The sequence below is a fragment of the Mirounga leonina genome, unplaced genomic scaffold (genome assembly GCF_011800145.1).
Source record: "Mirounga leonina isolate KUSES-001 unplaced genomic scaffold, KU_Mleo_1.0 Mir_125, whole genome shotgun sequence".
Taxonomy (NCBI): Eukaryota; Metazoa; Chordata; class Mammalia; order Carnivora; family Phocidae; genus Mirounga; species Mirounga leonina.
This window is the reverse complement of record NW_023270305.1, coordinates 27,544,112-27,554,384: the sequence shown is the minus strand read 5'-3', so window position 1 is coordinate 27,554,384 and position 10,273 is coordinate 27,544,112.

The following is a 10,273-nucleotide window of genomic DNA, read 5'->3' as shown; positions in this document are numbered from 1 at the left end:
AAAGCACAAAAGACAAAAACCAGAAAAACCTTCCCTGTAAGAGGTGTGGGATAGGGTAAGATAGGGTGAGGAGGAAAAAAAAGTAGGGAAGAAGGGGAATGACACTCCCATTCTGCCTCATATGAAGTACAAAATAGTAATCTGCAGTGGTGATATATATGTAATAATATAGATCAAGGAAAAATTAGAAAGATCCTCAATATCAAACATGAATGTTACCTCACACCATATATAAAAATTAACTTCCACAGATCATGAACTTAAATGTAACACCTAAAACCATAAAGTGTCTAGAAAGAAACATAGGAGAAAATCTTTTTATCTTTGAGTTAGGCAAAGGTTTCTTAGAACATAAAAGCACAAAACATAAAAGAAAAAAATCAATTAGTTGGACTTGATCGGAATTATAAACTTGTGCTTTTGAAAGATACCATTAAAAAAAAAAGGCAAGCCACAGACAGGGAGAAAATATTCCCTATGTGATAACACATGTATCAGACAAAGGACTTGCATCTAAAATATACAAATACACACCTCAACAATAAAATGATAAATAATCCAATTTTTAAAAAGATTTTATTTATTTATTTGACAGAGACAGAGATAGCAAGAGAGGGAACACAAGCAGCGGGAGTGGGAGAGGGAGAGCAGGCTTCCCGCCAAGGAGGGAGCCCGACGCGGGGCTCAATCCCAGGACCCTGGGATCATGACCTGAGCCGAAGGCAGACGCTTAACGACTGAGCCACCCAGGCGCCCAATAATCCAATTTTTAAATGAGCAAAAGTATTGAGTAGACATTCCTCTGAAGAAGATCTACAAATGGTCAATAAGCACATGAAAAGATGCCCACCATCATTATTCACTGGGGAAGTGCAAATGAAAACCACAGTGAGATACCACTGCACAGCCACTGGGATGGCTAGAATGAAAAAACAATAACAAGTGTTGAGAAAGTGCAGAAATTGGAACCCTCATATGTTGTTAGTGTAAATGTAAAATGGTGCAGCTGCCTTGGAAAACAGTTTGGCAGTAACTCAAAAAGCTAAGCACAGAGTTACCATATGACCCATCAATTCCAGTCCTAGGTATATAACCAAGAGAATTGTTTGAAAATATGTCCATACAAAAACTTAAACTTGAATATTCATAATGGAATTATTCATAATGGCTAAAAAGTGGAAAAAACTCAAATGTTCAGCAAATGATAAATGGATAAACAGAATGCAGTATATTCCTACAGTAGAATACCATACAATCCTGAAAAGGAATGAAGTACTGATACATGCTACAGCATGGATGAACCTTGAAAACATTCTGCTAAGTGAAAGGAGCCAGTCACAAAGACCACATATTGTATGATTCCATTTACATCAAATGTTCCATCGAGACAGAAAGTAGATTAGCAGCAGCCAGGGACTAGGAGGAGGGATGGGGCAGTGATTGCTAATGGGTCTGGGGATTTGTGGAGGGGGTGGGCAATGAAGATGCTTGGAATTAGACAGTGGTGATGGTTGCACAACTTTGTGAATATGCTAAAAACCACTGAATTGTACTCTTTGATAGGGTGAATTTTATTATGTGAATTATAACTCAATATTTTAAAAGATAAGAAAAAAGATTCATACACTGTAAAAACTCTTACAGTGTAATAAGGACACAAACAACCCAATAAAAATGAACAAAAGATTTCAAATGACACTTCATAGAAGATTTATGAATGCCAATAAGCACATAAAAATGCTAAACATCATTAGTCATTAGGGAAATGCAAATTAAAATATAATGAGTGGCAACAGGGATGGACCTAGAGGGTATCATGCTAAGTGAAGTAAGTCAGACAAAGAAAGACAAATATTGAATGATTTCGCTTATAAGTAGAATCTAAAAAACAAAACAAATGAACAAATAAAACAAAACAGGAACAGACTCATAGATACAGGAAACAAACTAGTGGTTACCAGAGTTGGGGAGGTACTGGTGGGGGGGAGGTACTTGGGGGGTACTGGGGGGCAAGCAAATAGGTGAAGGGGATTAAGAGTTACAAACTTTCAGTTATAAAATAAATAAGTCAGGGGGATATAATGTAGAGCATAGGGAATATAGTCAATAATATTGCGATAACTTTATATGGTCACTAGACTTATTGTGGGGATCATTCTATAATGTATAAAAATCATCAAATCAGGGGCGCCTGGGTGGCTCAGTCATTAAGCGTCTGCCTTCAGCTCAGGTCATGATCCCAGGATCCTGGGATCGAGCCCCACATCGGGCTCCCTGCTCGGCGGGAGGCCTGCTTCTCCCTCTCCCACTCCCCCTGCTTGTGTTCCCTCTCTCGCTGTGTCTCTCTGTCAAATAAATAAATAAAATCTTAAAAAAAAAAATCATCAAATCACTCTGATGTACACCCATAATGAATAGGATATTGTATATTTATTATATTTCCATTTTTAAAAAGTATAATGAGAAGACTGGCCATAACAAGTTTTGGCAATAAGATGGAGCAACTGAAACTCTCATACACTGCTGGTGGGAATGTAAAATGTCACAACCACTTTGGAAAACAGTTTGGCAGTTACTTACAAATATTTAAACATACACCTACCATACGCATATGACTCAGCCATTCCACTCCTAGGTATTTACTTAAAAAAACAAAACAAAACCTCAAAAACATAGTCACACAAAGACTTGTACATAAATACAGCTCTATTTGTAGTAGCCAAAAACTGGAAACAATCCAAATGTCTCTCAACAGGTGAATGAATTAACAGACTGTGGTATATCCATTCTGTGGAATAATACTTAGCAATATAAAGGAATGAACTATTGATAAATGCAACATGGACAAATCAAGAATCATTACACTGAAAGAAGCCATAGGGAAAAATAGTACATACCATATGATTCCAGTCATATAAAATCCTTGAATATGTTAGCTATTTGATGGAGATAGAAAGCTGATTAGTGTTGCCTGGGGAGAATTAGATTAATTGGAATTAGATAGTGGTGATGGTTGCACGACTTTGTGAATATGCTAAAAACAGTTAATTCCAATCTAATTAGTGTTGCTAAGGGAGAATTACAAAGGGGCACAAAGAAATTTGTAGATGATGAAATGATGATGAAATATTATCTTAATTGTGATCATGATGTCACAAGTGTATAGACATGTCAAAATTTATTAGATTGTGCATTTTAAATATAGGGAGTTGGGCACCTGGGTGGCTCAGTCGTTAAGCGTCTGCCTTCGGCTCAGGTCATGATCCCAGGGTCCTGGGATCAAGCCCCACATCAGGCTCCCTGCTTGGCAGGAGGCCTGCTTCTCCCTCTCCCACTCCCCCTGCTTGTGTTCCCTCTCTTGCTGTGTCTCTCTGTCAAATAAATAAAATCTTCTAAAAAAAAATAAATATAGGGAGTTAATTGTACTTTGATTACACTTCAATAAAGTTGGGGGACTAAACTACACGAAGAAACAAGGAAAAACAGACCCAGGCAGACATCAGATTGAGAACACACATTAACTTTTGCTCCCTCCTGAAACCCCACTTCAACAACAATTAAAGGAAGCAAAATTTAAGGCAAACCCCACACAGTCAAGGAGAAAGAGGAACAACAGGAAAAATGTTTTGGGAACTGGAAAGCAGATGCACAAAACGGTAAACGGCTTAGGGGAAACAAAAAAAATGGATTCCTAGTCAGTAGTAGGGACAAGAGCCAAACCCATTTACACAGCAGAATCCCCAAAAGGCTCAGAATAAGTGGAACACCGAGTGGGGCAAAGAGAGGAGCTGGAATAAGAACCAGCTGAAGGTCTGTATGAAACCCAGCCAGGCCTACGATAAAGTTCATAGTCAACTACCAACACTCACATGCTCACAGCCCCCAGTACAAGTTTCCTTTAATTAATTAATTAATTAATTAATTAATTAATTAATTTAAAGTAGCCCAGCGTGGAGCACAATGTGGGGCTTGAACTCACTACTCTGAGATCAAGATCTGAGCTGAGATAACCAAGCTTAACCGACTGAGCCACCCAAGCGCCCCAGTCTGAGTTTCTTAATATGAACCAACAACCAATGGCTTTTAGCCATTCCAGGGATGCCTCTATCATGCAGGAGAGGGATCTAATAGGAAAAATCAACTTAGACAAAACAAAGTATGTAGGAAGAAGAAAATATTAATAAAAATCACTAATATCCTTAGAGGGGAAAGATGCCGCACCCATAAAAGAAGGACAGTTACTACAAAAAGTAAACATTCCAAAAACAGATCTCCTGGGTAGTAAAAGAAAGCAGAAATTAAAAACTTGGTATCAGGGTTGGAAGATAAAGATGTTGGAAACTTCCAGAAAAAAGAGCAAGAAGACAAATGGTTGAATAACAGGAGAAAAAAGGGGTGCCTGGGTGGCTCAGTCGGGTAAGCGTCTGCCTTCAGCTCAGATCATGATCCCAGGGTCCTGGGATGGAGCCCCACATCAGGTTCCTTGCTCACCAGGGAGCCTGCTTCTCCCTCTCCCACTCCCCCTGCTTGTGCTCTCTCTGTCAAATGAATAAATAACATCTTAAAAAAAAAGAGAGAGAAAATATATAAGAAAATGAGAGGACATTTAGGTGGTCAGCCATTTGAATAGCAAAAGGGCCAAAAGAGAGAAGAAGGAAAATTAAATAATTCAAGAAAATTCTCCAGAATTGAAAGACGTGAATTTACAAATGAGGGCCCACTGATAGCACACTAGATAAAAACAAGTCAGACGGAGTACAAATGAGGGCCCACTGATAGCACACTAGATAAAAACAAGTCAGACGGAGTACGAGATCTCACACGCTTGGAGGCTTGGAGGAGCCGGGAGGCTACACATCAGATAAAAGATCGGGAATGAAAACATCTTCAGACTTGGCTGAAATTCTAAAGGAAAACTACTGCCAACTGGTCTTACTGTACTTGGCTGATTTATCCAACATGTGAGGATCTGAAAAATTTTACCTCTTGTGTACCCGTTCTCCTTTGACAATCGAGGAGGAAAATAAATTAAGACCAAGGAAGAATGGGATGCAGAGAACGGGGGTGAACATGCAAGGAATCCTAGGCAGAAGGGGAAGGGAGGGGAGATCTTCCAGCTCCAGGTAGGCACCTAGGGCTGCACCTCCTGCTCAGCCCTCTCCTGGGAGGAGAAGCTGTTAATACCTACTCTGGCTGAATATCAAGAGCTCAGTTGGCACAGAGGGTGGGGCTGAATTTGTGATAAGAACACAACAAACTGGGGCGCCTGGGTGGCTCAGTTGCTAAGTGTCTGCCTTCGGCACAGGTCATGATCCCAGGGTCCTGGTATGGAGCCCCACATCCGGCTCTCTGCTCCTCGGGGCATCTGCTTCTCCCTCTGCCCCTCGCCCCACAACCCCCTTCATGCTCTCTCTGTCTCTCACTCACTCTCTCAAATAAATAAATAAAATCTTAAGAAAAGAACGCAACAAATGAAGCAGATGAGCATTTTCCGTCTAGGGAAAAATAATGAGGTGTGTAAGGAAGAAGTGGTTGTAGTGTCTCGTCGTCTGTGAATAGCATTTTCATGCTCAGAACAACAAAAATGCCAGGTAATGCTGTAAAATTTGATATAACTTCTTTGGGAGATGAGGAAATGGGAAGGGTGGAGCAGGGAAGAGGAAAAGAGGAATTTTCATATAATGCCTAAAATGAAAAGTCTATATGTGGTGATAATAGCATATTATTTAGAGACCTGGAAAAAAAGGACAATATCATCTCCGTGAGAGATGATCCTGGCTGTCCTGGGAGGAGGGGGAATGGTAGGGTGGAGGGTTTCACAACGAGCTTAATAAGAACGATGTGACTTTTTAGACTATGTGCACAAATGCTTAGATAAAACTTCAAAAAAAAAAATGTTACATGCAGATATAAGTATAGAAAAACTACACTGATGCTCTGGCATGTAAGGATTACAAATAATTTTTCTTTGTAGTTTTATGTATAAAATAAATGCTTTCCCTTTTTAATCACATAATTACTACTTTGGGAAACAAAAGAATATGAGGGTAAAAATCTGAAAGAGTGTCAAGAATGTTCTCAGTGATGAATCAGCACAACACATAGGTTCCAGACTGTTCCCAGGTCTCCTGAATGGAGTCCCACTTCCCCCGGGCCTGGCCTGCCTCCCCGCCCCCCCCCCGCCCCCCCCACCGAACTGACACTCCTTTGGTCCTCCACGCTGGACTGTTTAATTCCGTCTACTTCAGTGTCGACTCCCCAGCTGCTTCATAAATCTTTTGAAAGTCATCAGGCACATAGTGGGACTTCAATAATCCCTTGCTGAGTATCATGCCTTCCTTCCTAGGCATAGAAATACAGCAAAGAATTATAACAGGATGAAACTAGTATGACACTGCATGTTAACTAACTGGAATTAAACTAAAAACTTTAAAATAAAATAAAATCGTTTTAAGAGGAAATGCAGGAATTATACCAAAAGGGTCCTCAGCTTAGCCCACCAGCCCTGGCCGGCCCTGGAAGTGCTGACCTACCTCCTTCCACTGGGAGCTGGACTGACCACTGGGAGCAGAAAGGCTGTCAGGTAGGAGGCAGCAAATCAAAACTGCTCTCTTTATCACCAACTCCCTCTCTCTCCCATGCACAAACCCATGGGCATCAGGCGGGGAGCCTGTGGCTCTCCCACCTGCGTTCAGACTCCTCTTCCCACCAAACTACTATATACACCCACACAGGTTGTGGTCATCTGACCCACTTCCTCTCTTGTTTATTCATAGGCCTTGATGCCCATCAAAGCTTTGCGGGAGGGGTAGTGGTGCCCAAATAGACCCACGTTGAACCGTCGGGTGTTAGGTGTAAAATCCTTCCAGCAGCCAAGGGCAAACTGAGGAGAGGCTCCTAGCAGATGGTGCAGCCCTGCCCCCTGCTGTTGCCACAGGGAAGCTACAGGACAGGTGACCATGGCCACGCTTCAAAGCCTTTCCAGATTCCATTCAGGGCTTTTTTTTTTTTTTTTTTTAAGTCATTCTTAAATTGAGTTCTCTGTGATTTACCCTTGTTATAGATTAAATTGTGTCCCCTCAAAATTCATATGTTGAAGTCCTAGCCCCCAGACCACAGAATGTGACCTTGTGTTTCAAACGTGTCATTGCAGATGTGATTAATTAGGTTAAGATCAGGTCAATACTAGGGGCACCTGGCGGGCTCAGTTGGTAGAGCATGTGACTCTCCATCTCAGGGTTGTGCGTTCAAGCCCCACGTTGGGGGTAGGATTTATTTTAAAAAAGGTTAAAAGTGGGCACCTGGCTGGCTTGGGGTTGAGTTTGAGCCCCGTGTTGGGTATAGAAATTACTTTAAAAAAATTTTTTTTAAAGAAACAGATGAGGTTATACTTGAACTGAGTGGGCTTCTAATCCAATGTGACTGGTATCCTTACAAAAAGGGGAAATCTGGACGTAGACATGCGCACACAGGGATAACACCATGTGGACATGAAGGCAGAGATTGGGGTGTATCTGCAAGCCACAGAATGGCACAGATTGCCACCAAGCACCAGAAGCTGGGAGAGAGGCCTGGAACGGATTCTTCCTCACAGCCCTCAGAAGGGACCAACCCTGCTGACACCTTGATCCCATACTTCCAGCCTTCAAAACTGTGAGATAGTACATTTCTGTTGCTCAAGCCCCTCAATTTGTGGTTATGACAGCCCTAGCAAACCAGAATATCTACTGGCATTTTTGCCTTAACTGAATCCAGAGTCTTTGAAGATTTTATTTACCGGTATTTTTGCCTTAATGGAATTCAGAGTCTTTGAAGATTGGTTGATTATTTACTTATTTTGTCAGAGAGCGAGCAGGGGGAGTGGCAGGCAGGCAGAGAAGCAGGGCAGAGAACCCCCTGCAGGGAACGCTGAGCAGGGAGCCCGATGCAGAACTCGATCCCAGGACCCTGGGATCATGACCTGAGCTGAAGGCAGACGCTTAACTGACTGAACCACCCACACATCCCATAATCCAGAGTCCTTGAAGTCTGTTTTAGCTATAATTTGGCAGCCTGCCAGTTGCCCCCCCCCCCCTACTCTCTTGACTCAGCAAAATTACCTCTGAATTTTAACTGGGCACATGCTTACTCCACGTATAGACTATTTCTCAATAGCTTGGTATGGTCTTTTGATGAAATTCTGGCCACTGGTCTATATGCAGACACGGTGTGGCATTCTGGGAAGTGTCCTCAAGGGAAGGGACATTCTCTTTTCCCCTGCCCTCCTTCCCACCGGGAAAACAGACATGATGGCTGGAACTGGAGCAGGCCCCACCGAGGCACTGGGGACTCAGCAGGCAATGAGCAGACACAGTCTCTGTCCTCACAGTGCTCATCTGCCAGGGAACAGAATCAGGTCCGGTCCTGGGCACCACATTTTAGGAAAAACATTGACAGAAATAGAACACAATGCTTGCATCTGTCAGAGATTCAGATGCAGCAATCGCATGACCCCCATATGTTGAAGGTGGGACAAGACAGCAAGAGCCTGGGTCTGGAGAGACTGCAAAGCTATGATACCAGTCCTGGAGTGGCTATGTTCACAAGAGAACATTCGTTTTGTTTCAGATTGTGGGTTTCTGTTCCTCAAGGCTGAACATCATCCTAACTCACACACAGCAGTCTTAAGATACGAGAAAATGCATAAACCATAGAAACATCAATATTAGTACTTTTAAGCAGCCACCCTAACACATTTTTAGGTATGGTTAGGCTCTTTAAAAGTAGTTGCTAAAAATCTTAAAAAAAAAAAGGGGGGGGGCGCCTGGGTGGCTCAGTTGGTTAAGTGACTGCCTTCCGCTCAGGTCATGATCCTGGAGTCCCTGGATCGAGTCCCGCATCGGGCTTCCTGCTCGGCAGGGAGTCTTGCTTCTCCCTCTGACCCTCCTCCCTCTCATGCTGTCTCTCATTCTCTCTCTCGCAAATAAATCTTAAAAAATAAAAAAATAAAATAAAAATAAAAGTAGTTGCTAAAGTTAGATTTCTAAGTTATCTGAAAAAAATTTTAAGTGCATTTGTGGACCACAAACAACCATGAAGTTATTAAAAAGCAACTGTGACAGTGTGTGGCCTGGGGGTTCTTTTGGAATGATGCTCTATCAAGTTCCCACTGAGGTTTGTAGGAACAAATACATCTTACATTAAGATCACTTCCAGGGGCACCTGGGTGGCTCAGTCGGTTAAGCAGCTGACTCTTGATTTCAGCTCAGGTCATGATCTCAGGGTTCCTGGGATCAAGCCCCACATTGCGATTACTTAAAATTTTAAGGGGAAAAAAAATCACTTCCATCCACATGCTGTAATTTTTTACTCTTTCAAGTTTATTAGAAATCAGAGTTCTCAGATTTCATGAGGAATATTTACATTCTGAAAGGAATTTCGACTCCTGTTCTACCATGCTGAGTACAGAAACTGGTTACTTTTTAACTAAAAATTTTTAGAAAATGCTACAAGATGTCCACAAGAATACTACCCTATCCCTTTATATTAACCCATATGTCATGGCAGTGGTATATATCCTCAAGTTTCCAGGAAAGAAAGTTTATGCTTCTGACACTCTAAGTAACAGCACCACCAATTAGCAATTGGACGGTGGAACTAGCAGGTAAGGAGGAGGCTTAAACCATATAAAATTTAACAAGAATGGGTAAGAAAAAAGCCTATGATCCAGGTTCCAAAATAAGTCAACCACCCTGGGAAGAAATCTAGCCTGACAGTATTTATGAGGACTAACCTAAGTGTGAATACATGCTGCTAGATGGGGTCTTTGGAGAGCTCAAAGCTAGGTCTGCTTTCTGGCTCTGTCACTTCCCGTGTGTCCTTGAGCAAGAGAATTCCTTAACCTCTGATGTCATTTCCTTGCTTATAAAACAAGGATAGCTGTTACATACTCACAGGGCTGTGGTAGGATTAGATGAGATCCTGCACAAAAGCATGAGGCATGGTGTCCGGCATCACAAGCGCTCAGTAATGGTGGCTATTATTAGCTGATCCCAAGCCCAAGCCCACAGCGTGACAAGACTGGTGACAAATTAATGACACCTTAGCCTGTATTCAAAGTGTGCAGATCAAGACTGTAGCCTATTTTTTTTTTAATCTTTTGATTGCATTAACACTCAATACTTACACCCTCAGCAATACTGATGTAATTGGTCTGGGGTGAGAACGCAGCATGGGAATTTTCAAAGCTCCCAGGTACAAAGTTTGAGAACCACGGCACTACACCGTACTATCT